Source organism: Hemitrygon akajei, unplaced genomic scaffold, assembly GCF_048418815.1.
Source record: "Hemitrygon akajei unplaced genomic scaffold, sHemAka1.3 Scf000037, whole genome shotgun sequence".
Classification (NCBI taxonomy): Eukaryota; Metazoa; Chordata; class Chondrichthyes; order Myliobatiformes; family Dasyatidae; genus Hemitrygon; species Hemitrygon akajei.
Window position 1 is genome coordinate 8649926 of NW_027331923.1, and position 22026 is coordinate 8671951.

The window sequence follows — 22026 nt, forward strand, 5'->3', positions numbered from 1 at the left end:
CACAAAAGTGCCACACTCCAATGAGAATAACTACTTTCATGTCATTGCCATTGCCATCAATGGGTTCATCACTGTCAATCAGCTGGGGGGAGGGAATCCAAGGAATCAGAAAATCTCCAGGATCAGACATGTAGTAACAAGTGCTCTTTGCAGTGTTGTGGGACATGACCAGAACTGAAATGATACCAAAGAACAAACTGAGCCAAGTCACAGGTTGATTGAAGACAGAAATAGCCCATTCTCATGCAGACAGGAATACAGTCAGAGAATTAGATGGTCACTCTGGATGCCTGATCCTTGCCTTGTTAGAAGGTGAGGAGTTCATACAGAAACACAGAAATCTACATTTCATTACACGCCCTTCCTCCCAGAATGTTGTGCAGATCCAGCAATCTAACTGAGAAACTGCCTAGAAATTCCCTACCACATCGCCCTCTACTCTTCCTAGCTCCATGTATCTATCCGAGAGTTTCTTGAAATACCCTATTGTATCCACCTCTCCCACCTTCGCAGTGTATTCCACACACTCACCACTCTGTGTGAAAAACTTACCTCTGACATCCCCCTCGTACCGACTTCCAAGCACCTTAAAACTATTCTCCCTCCTGTGAGCCGTTTCAGTCTTCTATTTTCACTCTTGGGAAAAAGCCTCTATCCTTCATCATCTTATTCACCTTTCTGAATTGCCAGAGAATTGATCGCAGTGAGATGCCATTCTCCTTCTCTCAGCGTGGGAGGGGATTCACTCACAGCCTACATGCAGAAACGCCAGTGGGGAGAGGCCATTCACCTTCTCTGTGTGAGGGAGGGGAACTACTCAGTCATCCAGCCTGAAGATACATCAGCAAGTTCACACCACAGTGAGATGCTTCACCTGTTCTGCAAGCGGGAAGCCATTCATTGTGTCATTGATGCTGACGATACTGTATATGGGGTCCTGGTGAGAGCAGACATGGAACACTGTGTGCAGGTCTGATCTCCCTCCCCGAGTCCACCTTCGGGATGCAGGGAATGAAGAGAAGGTTTCCCACATTGACTGATTGGGTGGGGGTGGCTGTGTCTTCGGAGATATTACACAGGCTGGGACGGTTTCAAAAGTAGAGAAATAAGAGGTGGTCTGACTGAGACAGTCTCACAGGAATTTCCTCACCCAGACTGCAGTGAATTTTTGGAATTATCTCCACAAGGTTTCTAAGTTCAAAAGGCAAATTTAGGGCCACAGTGGTGACGGAAACACTGTGGGAAAGTGGCGCTGAATAAAGGGCAGAGAAGGCACAAGGGGCCGAATGGCCACACCGATCATGTTTATTTCCTAAAGCACAAGTTTACCTGTGCAGTCTTTCCCTTTGGGCTTCAGCCTGTCGGATTGCACAGAAATGCGGTAAGAGTTCCGGAGATCCTTCGGCAGCCACTGCGGGGCAACTCCTGTCTCCCAGCAACAGGGGATGGGTCTGGGAGGCAGCTTCGGACAACCGACTCCGATCCACGGCGGGGAAAGACCAGGCACCCTCCATGTTGCTGAAACATCTCATGGACTCTCACCCAGTCTCCTCACCTCTGACACCTGAAGGAATTAAGACCCCGGCCGGTGTTGCAGACTTTACCCGAAGTGCCGCTCCCGATCTCCGACTTCTCACCGGGTCCAGTCGCTTCCGGTTCCATTCTGAGCGCTCGTCGTCCCCCCCACTGACACGCTCCGCCAATGAGAGCATTTTTGTTCCAGCGCTGTTCCCTGATTGGCTGTGAGTGTGTCTGAGGTCGGGCTCTGCCGGGAGCCGGAGATGTCAGTCACAGTTTGTTCTCAGAATCAAAGCAAGTTCCCCGAGGCTCAAAGTTCAAAGTAAATTTTATTATCGGAGTACAAATAAATCACCGCATACAGCACCGAGATTCATTTTCCTGCGCACATACTAAAAAGAATTCTGTAGGGTAGTAACTATAACAGCGTCATGACAGATCAGCCAGAGTGCTGAAGGTAACAAACTGTGCAAATGCAAATATGGAGAAACAGGATAAATAACAAGAGCATAAAATAACCGCAGCGGCTGCTGATGGATCTCCGGAGCTCTCACCGCTCCCCTGTGCAATCCGACAGGCTGAAGGACAAGGGAGAACAAGGCGCAAAGGTCAACTCGTGATTTAGAAAATAAGCAGCAGGCGCTGACGTGGCCATTCGGCCCCTCACTCTGATTCTGTTATTCACTCAGAATCACTATTTTCCTGCCGAGCTCCCAAATATGACCTCGGGTTTTGAGTCTGTGGCGCTTGGCTACACACTCCAGCCGGAGGAATCATCATTCCTGGCCCAGCCCTGCGAGACTGTGTCTGTCTCTTATTTCTCTCATTCGGAGACAGGCCCAGTGTGATCATTCGTTGTGGGAGCATCTCAGTGCACCACTGCATCTGTCTCCTCACTGCACAATATCCTCCACATCCCCACTCGCATGGTATGAACTAATTTAATAATCGTTTTAAATATTTACTGAACAATCGTGTCACCCCCCAGCCTGACTCTCTTTATACCTGGAGAAAAGTAAAAACGAGCTGCTGGTGTTACACAGCTCGTCAGGCAGCGTCTGTGGAGGGAAATGGAAAATTGACATTTCAGGTTGAGACAGTCCAGATGAAGGATCTCGACCCGGAAAGTCGATTGTACATTTCTCTCCGCAGTTGCTGCCCGACCCACTCAGTTACTCTGGCCTCATGTTTCTTACTCGAGATTCCAGCATCTGCAGTCTCTTTTCAGAACTTGTCCCTTTCAGTCCTGCCTCAGACTGAACCAGGCTCTTCTCTCCATCTTCATTTCTGTTCTGCTTCTTCTTTCGCCCATCACGCCGATCGGGACACAGGCGGCCACCGGCAGCTCTCCGAGGGTTGATCGGCCCATCACGCCGATCGGGACACAGGCGGTCACCGGCAGCTCTCCGGGGGTTGATCGGCCCATCACGCCGATCGGGACACAGGCGGTCACCGGCAGCTCTCCGGGGGTTGATCGGCCCATCACGCCGATCGGGACACAGGCGGCCACCGGCAGCTCTCCGGGGGTTGATCGGCCCATCACGCCGATCGGGACACAGGCGGCCACCGGCAGCTCTCCGGGGGTTGATCGGCCCATCACGCTGATCGGGACACAGGCGGCCACCAGCAGCTCTCCGAGGGTTGATCGGCCCATCACTCCGATCGGGACACAGGCGGCCACCAGCAGCTCTCTGGGGGTTGATCGGCCCATCACGCCGATCGGGACACAGGCGGCCACCAGCAGCTCTCCGAGGGTTGATCGGCCCATCACGCCGATCGGGACACAGGCGGCCACCAGCAGCTCTCCGAGGGTTGATCGGCCCATCACGCCGATCGGGACACAGGCGGCCACCAGCAGCTCTCCGGGGGTTGATCGGCCCATCACGCCGATCGGGACACAGGCGGCCACCAGCAGCTCTCCGGGGGTTGATCGGCCCATCACGCCGATCGGGACACAGGCGGCCACCAGCAGCTCTCTGGGGGTTGATCGGCCCATCACTCCCATCGGGACACAGGCGGCCACCAGCAGCTCTCCGAGGGTCGATCGGCCCATCACTCCGATCGGGACACAGGCGGCCACCGGCAGCTCTCCGAGGGTCGATCGGCCCATCACTCCGATCGGGACACAGGCGGCCACCGGCAGCTCTCCGAGGGTTGATCGGCCCATCACTCCGATCGGGACACAGGCGGCCACCGGCAGCTCTCCGAGGGTTGATCGGCCCATCACTCCGATCGGGACACAGGCGGCCACCGGCAGCTCTCCGAGGGTTGATCGGCCCATCACTCCGATCGGGACACAGGCGGCCACCGGCAGCTCTCCGAGGGTTGATCGGCCCATCACGCCGATCGGGTCACAGGCGGCCACCGGCAGCTCTCCGGGGGTTGATCGGCCCATCACGCCGATCGGGACACAGGCGGCCACCGGCAGCTCTCCGGGGGTTGATCGGCCCATCACTCCGATCGGGACACAGGCGGCCACCGGCAGCTCTCCGAGGGTCGATCGGCCCATCACTCCGATCGGGACACAGGCGGCCACCGGCAGCTCTCCGAGGGTCGATCGGCCCATCACGCCGATCGGGACACAGGCGGCCACCGGCAGCTCTCCGAGGGTCGATCGGCCCATCACGCCGATCGGGACACAGGCGGCCACCCGCAGCTCTCCGGGGGTTGATCGGCCCATCACGCCGATCGGGACACAGGCGGCCACCGGCAGCTCTCTGAGGGTTGATCGGCCCATCACGCCGATCGGGACACAGGCGGCCACCGGCAGCTCTCCGGGGGTTGATCGGCCCATCACTCCGATCGGAACACAGGCGGCCACCGGCAGCTCTCCGAGGGTTGATCGGCCCATCACTCCGATCGGAACACAGGCGGCCACCGGCAGCTCTCCGGGGGTCGATCGGCCCATCACTCCGATCGGGACACAGGCGGCCACCGGCAGCTCTCCGGGGGTTGATCGGCCCATCACGCCGATCGGGACACAGGCGGCCACCAGCAGTTCTCCTAGGGTTGATCAGCCCTGTGGCCTCTGCTTTCACCACACGACTTCAATCGTCTTCCAGGGGAAGGTCCTTCTGATCCCAGGGATGAGGCCCGTGGAGATTCAGTTGACGTTTCTGTCACACTGGGTTTTTAAACGATGGGTTTGCTAGCCCCATCCCCAACACTCCTCCTTTCATAGCCGGGCTTAGGCAGTCCATGGCGGTTTTCATTCTGTTCTGACCTGCTTAATCTGTTTCTGATCCCTCCCTGATATAGATACCACAATTCCTTCGCACAGACGGCAACGTAATGTTCATTCCCCGAGTCTGCAGCGCACGTAGTGGACAATCGCGGTACTGCAGGGGATCAGCAGCTCCCCCGAAAGTGAAAGCATTCTGAATCAGGAAGTGCTGGGAGTTAACATGGCTTCGAAAGGACCGGCCGAGAGTTGGACCGAGGAGGTAATTTGTCCCGTCTGCCTGGATTTCTTCACCGATCCGGTTATACTGGAGTGTGGACACAACTTCTGTCGCTCTTGTATCACACGGTATTGGGAAAGGGAGGAGAGAAACTCCTGCCCGGAATGTAGAGCGGTGTTTGCTGACCGCACCCTCAGGACCAGTCGGGCCTTAGCAAATCTGGCTGAAAAAGCTCGGAATCTAAACCAGAATCCGAAAGGGAAGGAAAGTAAACGTCACTGCGAGGAACATGAGGAAGAACTGAAGCTGTTTTGTGAAACGGACAAGACACTGATCTGTGTGATCTGTAGAGACGCGCAGGAACACAGAGAGCACCGCTTCAAGCCGATTAAAGAAGCTGTTAAAATCTACAAGGTAATCTAACGTTAATTTGATACTTAACCCATCTTTTCTTGTCCTACATAATATCACATGAGCCTCCAAAACAAACACATCACTCTCGGCAACTTTCGCCATCTCCAACGGGATTCTAGCATCTCTCCGTCCCACAGCCCACCTCCGCACCCCGAACTCTCCGATCTCCATACGGATCGCGGTCCACGTACTGTATCGCCCTGATCCACTCGCTCCTCCCCACTGATCTCCCTCCTGGCACTGACACCTGCAAGCGGGACAAGTGCTACACCTGACTCCTAACCTCCTCCCTCGTCACCATTCAGGGCCGCAAACAGCCCAGTTCCTCCCGTTTCTTCCATGGTCGATTGTCCTCTTGTATTAGATTCCCTCTTCTCCAGCCCTTTACCTCTTCCACCTGTCCCCTCCCAGCTTCTCACTTCATCACCCTTCCCCCACGTCCCCCCTCACGTTGTCTCACCCGTCACCTGTCAGCTGGTTCTCGTCCCCAACCTTTTTATTCTGACTGTTTATTTCCCCTGAATAGATGCTGCCTGACTCACTGAGTTCCTCCGGCATTTTGTGTGATAATCGGGTTTGATCACCTGTTTCTTTTGATGCATCTTTGTTTCTATTTCCTTCACTCTCTGACTTCCAGGATCAGATAAAATCTTCCTTAAACTCTCTCACAAAAAAGAAATCAGACTTCCAGAAAAAGGTGCAGCAACAGAAAGAGAAGATTTCCGGAGTTCGGGTGAGGCTTCCTGAGCAGGATTTCTGATATTACAGTCGGGTTTTGCTCCCTTTAATGCAGAATAGCCGAGTATCGCAGCTCCAGTGACCAGCGTTCGATCCTGACCTCTGTTGCTGTCTGTGTGGAGTTTGCATGCTCTCCCTGTGACCACAAGACACTACGACACATCCCAAGGGCATGCCGGATGAATGGCTAATTACCGTTAACCCTGTAAAGGTGGGGAGGGTGTATGTGAATCAGGTGGGAGTAAATGGGTCAATGGGGAGAATAGATTTCAGGAAAACGTCAGTGAATGGGGTTGATGGGAATGTTTCAGAGCTAGCATGGACATTAATGGACCAAATGGTCTCCTTAATGTCATCAGGAAATACACACAGCAATACAGTAAATTAATCTTCACTTTTCATTCGACAGGAACAGTCACACAGCGTTAAGACCCACATCACATCCCAGTTTGCTGAACTGCGCCAGATTGTCACTGAGAAAGAGCAGAGCTTACTCAGGGATATCAGAGAAGAAGAGAAGAGGATTCTCGACACAATGGAGAAAAATCTTCTAGCTCTCCAAGAGAATATAAGGATTATTCAGGAGGAAATCACTAAGTTAAAAGAACAGATGGATCAAAAAGACGGTGTGATATTTCTCAAGGTGAGGGATTACATTTCAATTTGTTTCTGTCAAAGGGCACTAAATGAACAGTGGTATATTTGAAATAAATACAGCACAGCGGCCAATTCTAACAAATCAATTGCTGCTGCTGGTGATCTCACACAGATTGTTCGACCTGTATGACGCACACGTCAATCACACGAATAATCACCTTCCAAAATGTCGAAGATTTGTATTCGATCCTTTATCTGCAACAGACAATCATGAAGCAATGAAACTTCAGCGTAATTAATCGTAAATTAATCAGCAACAAAGCGGTTAACAAATGATATGATATCTGTCCGTCCTCAGATCAAAACTGCCCAGAACAAAGCACGAATACGTAACTTATTCCCTTCACTATTACCACACCCCCACACACGTGACTAGTTACCATTACAATCACGTGACACGGAATACAATGCAGACAGGGCAATCAAAGACAGAAAACAGATGCATCGCTCCTAGACACAGCATTTACAAATGGCAGTAAACTGTTTTTCACCAGACAACTGATCCTCCACACTGCCAAGAGTCTTACCATTAATACCATATTCTGCCATCATATTTGACCTACCAAGTGAACCACCTCACACTTATCTGGGTTGAACTCCAAACTGCCACTTCTCAGCCCAGTTTTCATCCTATCGATGTCCTGCTGTAAACTCTGACAGCCCTCCACACTATCCACAACATCCCCAGCATTTGTGTCATCAGCAAATTTACTAACGCATCCCTCCATTTCCTCATCCAGGGCATTTATAATAATCACAAAGAGAAGGGGTCCCACAACAGAGCCCTGAGGCACACCACTGGTCACCAACCTCCATGCAGAATATGACCTGTCTACAACCACACTTTGTCTTCTGTGGACAAGCCAATTCTGGTTGAACAAATCAATGTCCCCTTGGATCCCTTGCTGAAATCCATATACTCTACATCTACTGTTCTACGTTCATCAATGTGTTTTGTCACATCCTCAAAAAATTCAATCAGGGTCATAAGGAACGACCTGCCTTTGACAAAGCCATGCTGACTAAACCTGATCATATTATGCCTGTCCAAATGTTCATAAATCCTGCCTCTCAGGATCTTCTCCATCAACTTACCAACCACTGAAGTAACACTTACTGGTCTATAATTTTCTGGGCTATCTCTCCTCCCTTTCTTGAATAAGGGAATGACCTCTGCATCCCTCCAATCCCCTGGAACCTCTGGTCCCCATTGATGATGCAAAGATAATCACCAGAGGCTCAGCAATCTCCTCCCACACTGGCCTGGGGTACATCTCATCCAGTCTCCATGAGAAACAATCTCCTCCCACAGTGGCCTGGGGTACATCTCGTCCGGTCTCCATCAGAAACAATCTCCTCCCACAGCGGCCTGGGGTACATCTCATCCGGTCTCCATCAGAAACAATCTCCTCCCACAGTGGCCTGGGGTACATCTCGTCCAGTCTCCATGAGAAACAATCTCCTCCCACAGTGGCCTGGGGTACATCTCGTCCGGTCTCCATCAGAAACAATCTCCTCCCACAGTGGCCTGGGGTACATCTCGTCAGGTCTCCATCGGAAACAATCTCCTCCCACAGTGGCCTGGGGTACATCTCGTCCGGTCTCCATCAGAAACAATCTCCTCCCACAGTGGCCTGGGGTACATCTCGTCCGGTCTCCATCAGAAACAATCTCCTCCCACAGTGGCCTGGGGTACATCTCGTCCGGTCTCCATGAGAAACAATCTCCTCCCACAGTGGCCTGGGGTACATCTCGTCAGGTCTCCATCGGAAACAATCTCCTCCCACAGTGGCCTGGGGTACATCTCATCCAGTCTCCATGAGAAACAATCTCCTCCCACAGTGGCCTGGGGTACATCTCGTCCGGTCTCCATCAGAAACAATCTCCTCCCACAGTGGCCTGGGGTACATCTCGTCCGGTCTCCATCAGAAACAATCTCCTCCCACAGTGGCCTGGGGTACATCTCGTCCGGTCTCCATCAGAAACAATCTCCTCCCACAGTGTCCTGGGGTACATCTCGTCCGGTCTCCATCAGAAACAATCTCCTCCCACAGTGGCCTGGGGTACATCTCGTCTGGTCTCCATCAGAAACAATCTCCTCCCACAGTGGCCTGGGGTACATCTCGTCCGCTCTCCATCAGAAACAATCTCCTCCCACAGTGGCCTGGGGTACATCTCGTCCAGTCTCCATCAGAAACAGGCCATTCGGTCCATCATCTTCTATCAATTTCCCTGCTTCAAAATTCTCCTCCCACATACTCACCACACCCAGCAACAGAGCCCCAAACTGGATGGTCGCTGACGTGTTTATCCAGTTTCCCCATTACATTCAATCTCTGCTGTTCCGCTTCAACCACTCCTGTGGCAGCGAGTTCCTCTTCACTAAATTTCTTATGGGATTTATTAAAATCCATCTGGAATTTCATCTCCCACAATTCTTCCCATAAAGAGCGGTACTTCACCCCCCACCTCTCACAATTAAATCCATCACTGATCTTAAATTCCTCCATCTTGTCACCCTGATATCATATCCAGATGAAAATGGACAACCTGTCCTGTCTTCCCTGTAAGTTTCATCCTCTTAGTAATGGTCTGACATTCAGAAACTTTCCCTGTCATTTACCCCGTGGTTCTCTATTGTCCGTGTGTGTGAGTGATTGCGGGAGTGGGAATTTTCAACACCTTATAATGATTTGGATGAAATTCAGGATGTGGACAGTAAGTCCAAGTCTAATCAGATTTATGTTTGATTTATTTCAGGAGGAAGCTCATTGGAACAGGAGGTAGGACATACTTTTTAGTGAAAACCTGTATAGTTCAAAATTGCAGTTCATAACCAGCAGTTTAATATTTACAGAATCAGTGATGATGTCCAGGAATTGTCAGTGACAGATGAGGCCCTACCGGTTGAAAAATTCGATCACCTCTATTTGTTGAACACAGTGCTGAGAGAAACACTTGATGCCATTGACCGAGGTAAAACTTACAAAGACTCATTTCTCCTTGTTCAGTTGCGTTCTAATTTGAAGCAAGGATTGTCTATAATTATAGGAGGAGAACCTATATTTATAATTATAATTAAGGGGAACCAAAGTTTATTCCACATCAACCCCACCGACTGGGAGGCATCACTGTCACATGGTCAGCTGGAGAAGTCAGACCCCTGGACACACCAGCACAGGGTCACAATACAACCAATACACGGGACTGGCAGATGAACCACTGTGTCCCGATCCCAGGCACACTGCACTAACACGCCAAAACATGAATTTGAATCCTTCCACAGGAGCTGGGAATTTAATACTGACGATAATATTGTAGGGAATAAAAGCAGGTATCAGTGTGGTGACCGGGATTGTCAGGGAAATACACAAGTCCTTTGTGAGCTGGGAGTGCAGACTCTGACTGACACAGGTCTTCACCCCACCCCCTCCTGAATGTGTGGCTGAGAAGCTGGTGCAGGGGGCAGAGCTTCAGATTCTTGGATCATTGGGATCTCTTCTGGGGGAAGTATGACCTGTTCAAAAGTGACAGGTTGCACCTGAACCCGAGGGGGAACAATATTCTCTGAGAGAGGTTCGATAGAGCTGTTAGGGAGGGTTTCAACTAATTTGGCAGTGGGGTGGGAACGAGAGTGAAGGGACTCTGGATAGGACTGATGATAAAAATGCAAAGATAGCGTGCAGTCAGACTGTCAGATAGGGCGGACAGATGCGCGGACAAAATTGCAGCCAGCAGGATGAGTATCAGTGCATTAGGGATGCAGAATTAAAAAGGGTAGCAGATACAGTACACAAAGTGTTATATCTCAATGCATGGAGTATGAGAAATAAGGTGGATGATCTTGTTGCACTATTACAGATTGTCAGGTATGATGTTGTGGCCATCACGGAAACGTGGCTGAAGGATGGTTGTAGTTGGGAGCTGAATGTTCAAGGTTACACAATGTATCGGAGGAAGGAAGGAAGGCTGATGGGGTGGTGTGGCTCTGCTGGAAAATCAGTAGCAACATGTGACATAGGATTGGAAGATGTTGAATCCTTGTGGGTTGAGGTAAGGAACTGCAAAAGTAAAAATGACACTGACACCAGTCATATACAGGCCTCCCAACAGTCAGTGGGTTGTGACCCACAGATTACAACTGGAAATAGAAAAGGCTGATGAAAAGGACAATGTTATGATAATCATGGGAGATTTCAACATGCAGGGCAATTGGGAAAATCAGGTTGGTAAAGGATCTCAAGAGAGTGAGTTTGTTGAATGCAATGTGATGGCTTTCTAGAGCAGTTTGTCGTTGAGCCTACTCGGGGAATAGCTCTACTGGATTGGGTGTTATGTATTGAACCAGAGCTGAGTAGTTAAAAGAAACCTTAGGAAGCAGTGCTCACAACATGACTGAGTTCAACTTGAAATCTAAATTGAATTTTCTAAAATTGAATCCTTATACCTTAGGCCACGAACCTATCAATCACCCCTCGTATGGTCAAAGGCATAAACACACAGTCACACGCCCACGGATGTACACACATCGACAACTAAACTATCTTCTCCGCCTCTCCAGCTCTCCGTCGTGTTCGGTGGCACTTTCGGGTGTTATTATTAATATATACTTACCCCCAGCCGAGACTGCTGAGTTTGTGAGCCGTGCAGTCTGGTCCGGGGTGGGTCCTGGTGAGGTTACAGGGTGTTATGATTAAAACATGCTCACCCCCTCCCAGCTGAGACAGCGGAGTGTGCAGGCCAGGGAGTAGGGTTAGGGGTGGGTCCTGGTGAGGTTACAGGGTGTTATGATTAAAACATGCTCACCCCCCAGCTGAGACAGTGGAGTGTGCAGGCCAGGGAGTAGGGTTAGGGGCGGGTCCTGGTGAGGTTACAGGGTGTTATGATTAAAACATGCTCACCCCCCCAGCTGAGACAGCGGAGTGTGCAGGCCAGGGAGTAGGGTTAGGGGTGGATCCTGGTGAGGTTACAGGGTGTTATGATTAAAACATGCTCACCCCCTCCCAGCTGAGACAGCGGAGTGTGCAGGCCAGGGAGTAGGGTTAGGGGTGGGTCCTGGTGGGGTTACAGGGTGCTATGATTAAAACATGCTCACCCCCCCAGCTGAGACAGCGGAGTGTGCAGGCCAGGGAGTAGGGTTAGGGGTGGGTCTGGTGAGGTTACAGGGTGTTATGATTAAAACATGCTCACCCCCCACTGAGACAGCTGAGTGTGCAGGCCAGGGAGTAGGGTTAGGGGTGGGTCCTGATGAGGTTACAGGGTGTTATGATTACAACATGCTCACAATGAGGCAGTGTATCTTTTTCTCAGAGTCAACATTTTTTTCAATGGTGATGAACGTAGACATGTTTTTGACCCAGGATAAAATTTGGAATACCCCCGGTACCCTGAGGGGGGTTAGTGATAATCAGGAAAGATGGATCAAGTTACATTCAAAGCAACACCTACAAAATACTGAAGGAACTCAGCAGTCCAGGGAGCTTCTGTAGAAAAGTGTATTGTCGACATTTCGGGCCGAAACCCTTAAAACGGACTTGGAAGAAGAAAGATAATTTAGAGCAAAAGGACGCGGGGAGGTGTGAGGAGTGAAGAAGGCGGACAATGTGGTAGGAGATAGGTGAATGCGAGACTGGGGCGGGGTGAAGTGAGTTTGTGAAAGAGATAAATAGTTGGAGAGAGAAAAATCTGATAGGAAAGGGTACAAGATCATGGAAAAAGGGTAAGGGCGAGAGGAAGGGAGTTGATCGGCAGATAAGGAGATAAGGCAAGAGAGGGAAACAGGAATGGGGGGAATGGTGAAGAGGGTGCAGATTGACGGAAAGTTCCAGTGATCAATATTCACGGCATCCGGTTGGATCCCACCCAGACGGAATATAAAGTGTTGCTCCTCCAACCTGAGTGGCCTCATCGCACAGGAGAGGAGGCCACGGACTGACGTGTCGGAATGGGAATGGGAAGTAGCATTGAAATGCGAGTGTTGAGTTCATTTCCAGTATATGGAGATTTTCCCGTGTTTAAGGTCGCATTCAGGTGAGGTGCGATCAGACTTGCTGCAGAATGACAGTGAGAGATAGTTTTATTCCAGAGGATCTTCTATACAATTTCCTCAACTAAAGGTCAAAGGTCACACAGACACAAGCAAGAGGTGGTGAGATGGGTCTGATGGTGTTTTGCTGGAAGAATGCTACTCCCAATTTACAGCCCTTAATACCATCACATTATCCATTCTTTGCCGTTTCACAATTAATTCACTAAATTAATCGCGATCTGTCACCATGGGGATTGCACGTGTCTGACGTAATCGGTTTGGAAATAGTTTCAATATCTTTGTTTCTAAATCTGTTTAAGTCTGTCCCGGTGGATTCGCTAAATGCTATTAAAAACCCTAGGCTTCTGCTGCTTTAACATTCCATTCCGACAGATCGCCGGTAGCACGGGGGACGAATCACTGGACAGAGAAAATGTCTTCAATGTGGGATACTTACAAGAGTGTGCGGAAAATATTGTACGTGTTCATTGCTGTCTTTGGAGTTCCCGGTGAGTGTGCACACTTCATGTCTGGTATTTCTATGTATTAACCTTTTTCCGATCAGTTTACCAGCTTCCAACTTGATGACTATTACACATATATCCGTCAGAAATATCAATCCTGTCAATTCGACATCCGATTTTTCATATTTAATGACAAGTGAAACAAAACTTCTGTCACAACCTCCACCGGCAGGGATCGACCCGGACGTTTTTCGTCCCTTTAATTACACCTTTTCCAGAGTAGTCCCAGTGAAACTCTCCGGGAAGGTGTGATTGGAAGGGTTTTACTGGGAATTCGTTCAGAGTTATGCCCCATGCTGGAGAGAGGCATTTTCCCCGCACCGAAGATGCGACTGGGCGACCGGGAGGGTTTTACATGGTGAAGTTGACTGTCTCTGAGATATTGATCAGACTGAACACCTGGTCCTGTGTTTTATGTCTCCCTGCTGAGTCTGTCATCGTCGGATCCCACTGTCTGCTGGTCAATAATTGGGTCTTATCAGCTGAATCAGTGTCCTCGGACATACTGAAGTTTGTTATGGAATTGCTCTGCGTTGTAGAATTAATCCATTAACGGAGCCATTCAGCCACTGTTTACTAAATTGACCCGACATTCCCGCTGAGACCCGTCGTAAATTGGAGCATCGTTTCGTCCTGAAGAAGGGCCCGACACGGTCGGTGTTTGTTCAATTCAATAAAAGCCCTCGAGCTGCCGTGACCATCCATTGCTTTGTGTGCGTTGCCCCTCCTCAGCCCCACCAGATGCCGAGTTCCTCGCGGCCTGCTCAGTCACGGCTCAGTCAGAGAAACCGGCCCCATCAGAGATGGAATCAGGATTAGCATCGATCGCTGTCGTTCATGCAGCTGGTTTTTAGCACCGAACATCAGTCACAGATCCCCTTATTTGCACAGTGAAGAAAAGAGTTCAGAGATAATGTGAGGCATGTCAGATGATAGATTAGCAGCTGGTTACAAATTCTCGCACTTCTGAACTTTAGCCGAAACACGGTGATTGTGTTCAATAATGCCGTGTGTCTGTTCTCTTCCCTCTTCTCGCACCCTGTCTCTCTCTCTTCCTTTCTGCAGTGAATTTACTGGCAATTGTGATCCTGTCCCGGGGAAAGTGCGGCCTCTCTACCTGCACCACTCGCTACCTGGTGGCCATGGCAGCGGCGGATCGACTGACTATTGTTTTCGAAGGCATTTTATACCGGATAAAAAACAATTACTTTAAGCACAGTTTTTTGAACATTACCCCTGTGTGCAGGGTTATCAACGTACTGAGGTTCGCAGCCACAGACTGTTCTGTCTGGTTCACCGTCACTTTCACCTTTGATCGGTTTGTCGCCATTTGCTGTCAGAAGCTGAAAACAAAATATTGCACCGGGAAAACTGCGGCTGTGGTTCTAACAAACACCAGCGTACTGTTCTGTCTGAAAAACATTCCCCGCTACTTCCTCTTAGAACCTAAAATGATCATCGACAATGTGCCGTGGTTCTGTGGACTCAGGGACAAAGTTAAAACTGACCCCGCGTGGGTAGCACAGGCTTGGGTGGAGACTGTTTTAACTCCGTTGCTCCCTTTTGCTGTGATCCTGCTCCTCAACGCTCTGACAGTCAGGCACATTTTAGTGGCCAGCAGAGTCCGTAAGGGGCTGAAGGGTCAGAGCAAGGGGGAGAACCGCAGTGACCCGGAGATGGAGAGCAGGAGGAGGTCTGTGGTTTTACTCTTCACCCTCTCCGGCAGCTTCATCCTCCTATGGATGACAACTGTTGTAAATTTCATATATTATCAGGTCAAGGCAATTGGTAACAATTTCAATGATTCCGAATGGATATTTCATGCGGTCGGCGTTTTGATGAGGAATTTGAGCTTGTGCACGAACACATTTATTTACGCGGTGACTCAGTCGAAATTCAGGGAGCAGGTGATCAGCGCGGTGAAATACCCGATCACCTCGGTGGTTCAATTCATTAATAAAGTCGCGGCCTGAGCGCAACCTAGATGCAGCTTCAATGTATCCAGTCCGGGCTCCAGATCTTCTCATTAACCGTCTCGTCACTCAGCTGTTATTCCCGGGCGGCCGTCCTGTTGAAAGGGGCATTGGAAGCAGCAGTGCTGTGGACCGCGAGAAAATGGAGGGAGATTGGAAAGTGCTTGCAAGAGAGAGAAGTCAGATATTGGCCGAGTGGAGTGCTTGCGTGGGGGCGGGGTAAAGAGAGACTGGGAGATCGTGAATGATTGTGGTGTGTGTGTGTGTGTGTGTGTGTGTGTGTGTGTGTGTGTGTGTGTGTGTGTGTGTGTGTGTGTGTGTGTGTGTGTGTGTGTGTGTGTGTGTGTGTGTGTGTACTTGAGAGAGAGTGCAGAAAAGGGGTACGAAGTTGCTGCCAGTACAAGGTGACCTGTGTTAAAGCGACAGGTCGGCCAGGCATCAAACTGAGAGGCAACCGCACGGCAAGTATTAAGATTACAAGTGGTCAGATAGGCAACGCACAAAATTCTTATGGAACTGAGCAGGTCAGGGATCATCTATTGAAAATTGCAAAACGTTGACATTTCTGGCCAAGACGTACCTTCAGTCCCCATGCTCCAATCTGACGTTCAATCTCCACACTCCCCCCGCCATTATAAACACAAACACATCAGTGTCCCTAATTCCTAATCAGAATCCTTTATTATCGCCGAGTATGAGGACACATACAAGGAATTTGATGCCGGTTTCACTGAGCTCTCACTGTACAGAATTAAAAACAAACAAAACAATAGTGCAAATAATCATAAACTCTATGCAATGAGGTCCTTCTAGTTGAATGTACGGGTGGACTTGATTTATAATAAACTAAAATTCAAGTCTTGATAACACTGATGGCATACGGAAAGAACCTGTTCTTGTACCTATTTGTCCTGGCATAGAGTGATCTAAAGCGCCTACCAGAAGGAAGGAGTTGGAACAGGTGATGTCCAGGGTGTGATGGGTCTACAATAATGCTGCTTGCTCGCTTCCTGACTCTAGATGCATATAAGTCCTGGATCGAGGGCAGCTTCACACCAATAATCCTTTCCGCAGCCCTGACGGTTCTTTGGAGTCTATTCTTGTCTTGTTTGCTAGCTGATCCAAACCAGACAGTGACGGAGGAACAGAGAACAGACTGGATTATTCCTGAATAGAATTGAATCAGCAGCTCCTGAGACAGGTTGTACTTCCTGAATTGACGTAGAAAATTCAACCTCTGCTGAGTCTTTTTGATAAGAGTGTCTGCGTTGGGTGTCCACTTCAGGTCCTGGGAGATTGTGACACCCAGAAATCTGAAGGTCTCCACAGCAGACACAATACTGTTGAGTATAGTGAGTGGGGGGAGTATTGGGGGCCTCCTCCTAAAGTCCACAGTCTTGAGCGTATTTAGCTCCAGATTGTTCTGACCACTCCAGAGGACCAGCCGTTCCACCTCCCGTCTGTATGCAGACTCATCACCGTCTCGGATAAGGCCAATGACAGTTATGTCGTCTGCAAACTTCAGGAGTTTAACAGATGGATCCTGTGAGGTGCAGTCATTAGTTTAAAGGGAGAAGAGCAGTGGGGAGAGCACACATCCCTGGGGGGATCCGGTACTGATTGTCCGGGTGCTAGAGATGATGCTCCCCAGGCTCACTTGCTGCACTCTGTTAGTCAGGAAGCTTGTGATCCACTGACAGATGGCGGGGGAGACAGTAAGCTGGGTGAGTTTGGAGTGGAGGATTTCTGGGACGATGGTGTTAAACGCCGAGCTGAAGTAAACAAACAGGACCCTCACAGAAGTTCCTGGGTTGTCGAGGTGTTGTAGAATGTAATGAAGTCCCATGTTGACCGCATCATCCACTGACCTATTTGCCCGATAAGCAAACTGCAGGGGGTCCAGCAGGGGGCCCATGATGTCCTTCAGGTGAGCCGACACTCGTCTCTCAAAGGACTTCATGACCAGAGATGTCAAAGCAACAGGCCTGTAGTCATTTAGTCCCTTGATAGTGGGACCACTATCTGACCACTAAAACATCGCGACCCTGCCTTAATCATCATCTGAATTCTAAGTTCCTATATCTGACGTCTAACGCTTCATGTGACCTCGAACTACCTGGCATCGCTGTCCCTAAACCACATTGTAAGCTTTTACTCCACACATTCCTGTCCCTAAACCCAAAATGATATCTACCTCACCCACATGCTTGTCATTAAACCCAATCCGACACTTAAATCCTTCACAAACCTGCCGTATGCCTAACCTGACTTCTAACACCCCAAAACCCGTCACCTGACATGAATCTGTCCTCCCATTAATTCCATCCCAATCCCTGATCCTAATCTGCACTGTAACCTCCTACATCTCCGCCCCTTACCCTAATATGAAAACTAACTTCCAAACATCCCATTCCTTAAATCATAAACTGAACTCTAAATCCCCTCAACACTGTCCCTAAACCTCAATCTGAACTCTAAAAACCTCTGGCACCCCACATCTCTCAGTCTAAACCCTGAATCTAATCTGACCTCCAGCACCACACTTCCCTCTCCATAAAACCTTACCAGACATCCAGACCACCACCACCATTTCCCCAAACGCCAATCTGACCGCTACTTCCCCACATCCCTGACGTTAAACATAAGTGGCCTATAACCCAGCCACGACCCCGTCCCTAAACGCTAATCAGCCCTGAAGCACTTCACATGTTTGACTATAAATCATCATCTGAAATCTAAATCCGCAGATTCCTGTCCCTTCAGGCCCCCTAAGTCTCAGGGCCTAAGAGACATCGATAGTTTAGGGGAATGGGCAAAGAAGAGGCAAATGAAATACAATGTTGGAAACTGTATGTCCATGCATTTTGGTGGAAGAAATAAACGGGCAGACTATTATTTAGATGGTGAAAGAATTCAAAATGCAGACGTTCAAAGGGACTTGGGAGTCCTTGTTCAAAATACTCTAAACGTTATCCTCCAGGTTGAGTCGGTGGTGAAGAAGGCAAATGCAATGTCAGCGTTTATTTCTGGAGGTGTAGAATATTAATACAGGGATGAGATGTTGATGCTCTACAAGGCACTGCCCAGACCACACAGAGTATTGCATGCAGTTTCGGACTCCTTCACTTCTCATTTTTAGGATCTTTTTATTGGTACTGTTACGTACCCGTGACACGTGACAGTGGTACCCTTGTCACGTGACTGGGGTTGAAGTTATACTGGACATGAGGTAATGGTGGAGTGATGTCATTTTCCCGCCAGTAGAGGTCATGTGACAGGTTTTTTCTACAGGGTATAAAAGGAAGACCCACCCTGTCAGGTGGGGCAGTTCGTGGCAGGATTTGCCAAGATGACTTCATGTTACTGTGTGATTTAATGTGATGACGCAGTTTAGTTAAAAATGAAGTTTTATATAATGCCTAAAGTTTAAAAGGTCAGAGCCAACGGTTTCTTTGCTAATGGAGAGTGAAGAGAAGAATCGATTTCCGACGATGGATTGACTTCGACCTTGTGTGATCCTCATTCGGAAGGATTTCGTTTACTATTCTCACGATAGTCTCCGCTGGAAAAAGCGGGAGATTGAGAATATTGTGGAAGGAAGGTCAGTCACTTTAAGTTGTTATATTTAATAAAATTCGACGTGGGAGTTCGACGCTGGGAATCGAAGGACATCGACGTGGAAGAGAATTTACATCGCTTTAAAAAGTCTCTCCTTTTAAAAGTACCGTGAGCTTTTGAACTGTCGGCATATCGTTTTAAAATGCTGTTTTCTTTCGGCATATCGCTTTAAAAGAACTGAGTTCCTTTCAATACCGCTTTAAAGACTGTTTGGGACTGCAAAGCTATGAAGGACTGTTTGAGCAGCTGAGCTCGGATCATTGTTTGGGTTTGTTTACATTTGAAGGGGGTTTGTTATCAGTGTTTAATAAACGTGTTATTTGTTATAAAACCCTTCGTCTAACTCATCTATAATTATTGTTGCCTGAATACGTAACAGTACATAATCTTCTACTGCTATAAAATGATACATTTCAACAAATTAATATGTATACAATTAATAAAGCTGAAGAAAGCAAGCTGATTGTAATATATGAAATTGAAAAAAAATTATATATGAAGAAAAGTAGGAAAAAAAAGAACCCCCGTCTAACTAAGAAAAAAAACACTGACGACAAAAAAAAAGGGAAACAAAAACGATGAGGAATCAACCCCCTCGGAGCAATACGTCTTACCATCATCTATATAAATAAAGAAAAAGAGTCATCAACCGCTAATTCATGTTTATATAGAATAAGATTGGAAGGAAACCTTATAAAATAATTCAAATTAAATGATCATATTTGGCAAAAGAGCCCCATCTTCTCTCAAAATCGAACCGGGGATCAAAAGTTCTACTTCTAATTTTTATTCCAAACTGGGACATAACAAAGCTTGAGAAAAACTTTCGATTAATGTAGAGGCCGGAATCCTTATTTTAGAAATGATATACTGATATCGGAGAGGGTTTAGAGAATATTCACGAGAATGATTCCAGGAATGAACGGGATACCGTATGAGGAACGTCTGGCAGCCCTTGAGCTGTCTTTCCTGCAGTTCAGGAGAATGAAGGGGGATCTCAACGAAACATTCCAAGTGTTAAAAGGCCAGAATAGATTAGATATGGCAAAGTTATTTCCCATGGTAGGGGATTCTAGGACAAGAGGACACGACTTCAGGATTGAAAGACGACCTTTAAGAACGGACATAGGGAGAAATTACTTTAGTCGGAGGGTGGTAAATCTGTGGAATGTGTTGCCACGTGCACCTGTGGAGGCCAAGCAAAAGCTTACCTGACCTCTGACTCTCCACATCCCTCACCTTAAATATAATCTGACCTCATCCCTGTCCCTAAACGCGAATCAGATCTGAAACGCCCCACATGTCTGACCGTAAATCATAAACTGAAATCGAAATTCGCAGATTCCTGTCACTAAATCCTAAACTGAACTAACACTGATGTATGGGCCAGGACAACTTGGTGGGGTTGCGTAATACTGCATCTCGAGTGAAGAGATCAAGAAACACAAGGGATGATTTTCCCACTGCCCCCATAATCACAACCGAATCAAACAGCGACATACTCTTCGTTTTCCCAGTCAGTGAAAAGGCCAAGATACCAAGAAGGCGAGAGGGATCCGATTAGTTAAACTGGAACCACAGAAAACAAGTTGCCCTAAACTCTCAGTGACAGGGTGGAGTGACTCTGAATCTCCAGTAAACCCTGTTAATATACACCGGACGACCCACCACACCCAGATGCAAAATACAGATTACCGTAAACTTAAAGTAGGGAGGTTCCGTCTTACTTCGAGATGAAGCCTCAGACCGAAATTGTTAAAGTAGAATCAAATAACGAGATCTGAAATACCTTAAACTCGGGATGTCATGGTTTCCATTATCTTTGCCCGTGGGAGTGTCACAAGCCTGGCCTGAGCAACCCTGCTGGGTCGCCCTGGTGAGGGCATCGAGTGATTAAAGTCCTGAATTACCCCCAACGAAAACAGTTTACATTACTGATGACGCGTTCCATTACACACCTGGTTAATTAAGCCGTGTTTTTTGGACTAGGTTAATGAAAGGCGTGGGGCAGATAAAAGTTGTTCTGCCAGAGCCGCACATTCCGGTTTACCCTAAACTCCACAAGTCTGTCTCCCCAGCCCAACATGTACATCGCCAGCCTTACCGTTAACCATAATCCTACAACACAAATATCCCGGACTGCACCCCGACTAACTCTGGCCACAGCCCCACGAACAAGCTCACTTAACACCAGCTCTCATCCACCCCGCTCTCTCCCCATGTGGAGACCTGCATCTCCATCTCCCGACCCTACGCTAAACTAACACCTACTCCCCTCCTACACACCCGTGTAAACCCTAACCCACACCTCGACACTCATTCCCTGCAATCCAACATCATCCCCCACTTCAATCACGCAGTAATCCTATCACCTTAGCATATTCATAACAATAAGCCTGAAATTTGTGTAAGGGGGAGGAAAATCTCATTAAGGCATGGTTAACTGAGTTAACGAAGGCGCGGGCCAGAGTAAAGTGGCAGGGTTGAGTGACACTGAATCCCCAGAGACGAAATCAAGAAGCACAAGAGCGATGATTTTCCCTCCGCCCGCATAAGCACAAGATAACTATTACATTGTGGTGAGGAGGTGGGAACAGACAAATGGTTTATGCTTTACTCGACACATGGAACATAGAAGAGTACAGAACAGGAACCGTCCATTCGGCCCACCGTGTTGTGCCGAGCCAGATGCAAAGCAAATCAAAAACACCCGAATACTAATCCGTCCTACCTACACCATGTTCATATCCCTCAACTTCCTGACATCCATGTGCCTATCCCACACGACTCTTCAGAACCTCTCATGTATTTCCTTTTACCACCATACCAGGCATCCACGAGTCTCTGAATAAAATTATAGGCTTGCACACAGAAGACAGAGTGTAGTGATTGAAGGGACTTATTGGAGCCGGAAGCCTGCAATTAGCGGTGTTCCACAGGGTTCTGTGCTGGGAGCTCTGCTGTCTGTGATGTATATAAATGACCTGGATGAAGATGGAAATGGCTGTGTTGGTAAATTTGCCGATAATTACAAGATCTGTGGAGCTTTGGATCTTGTAGAAAACTGGCAAAGAATGCAGCACAATATAGATCAGTTGCAGATAATGGTTGAGAAATGGCAGGTGGGGGTTAACTACGATAAATGCAAGGAGATG

General features: G+C 48.5%; 1 long non-coding RNA gene across 1 annotated transcript; it reads left to right on the plus strand.

Annotated features, from left to right (window-relative positions):
• The first annotated feature begins 6644 nt into the window (after positions 1 to 6644).
• On the plus strand, positions 6645 to 14527 carry LOC140720183 (uncharacterized). The gene is made up of 5 exons (XR_012097123.1): positions 6645 to 6714; positions 9489 to 9511; positions 9586 to 9704; positions 13150 to 13265; positions 14346 to 14527. It is a non-coding gene; the product is annotated as an uncharacterized lncRNA (long non-coding RNA).
• The last annotated feature ends 7499 nt before the right edge of the window (positions 14528 to 22026 follow it).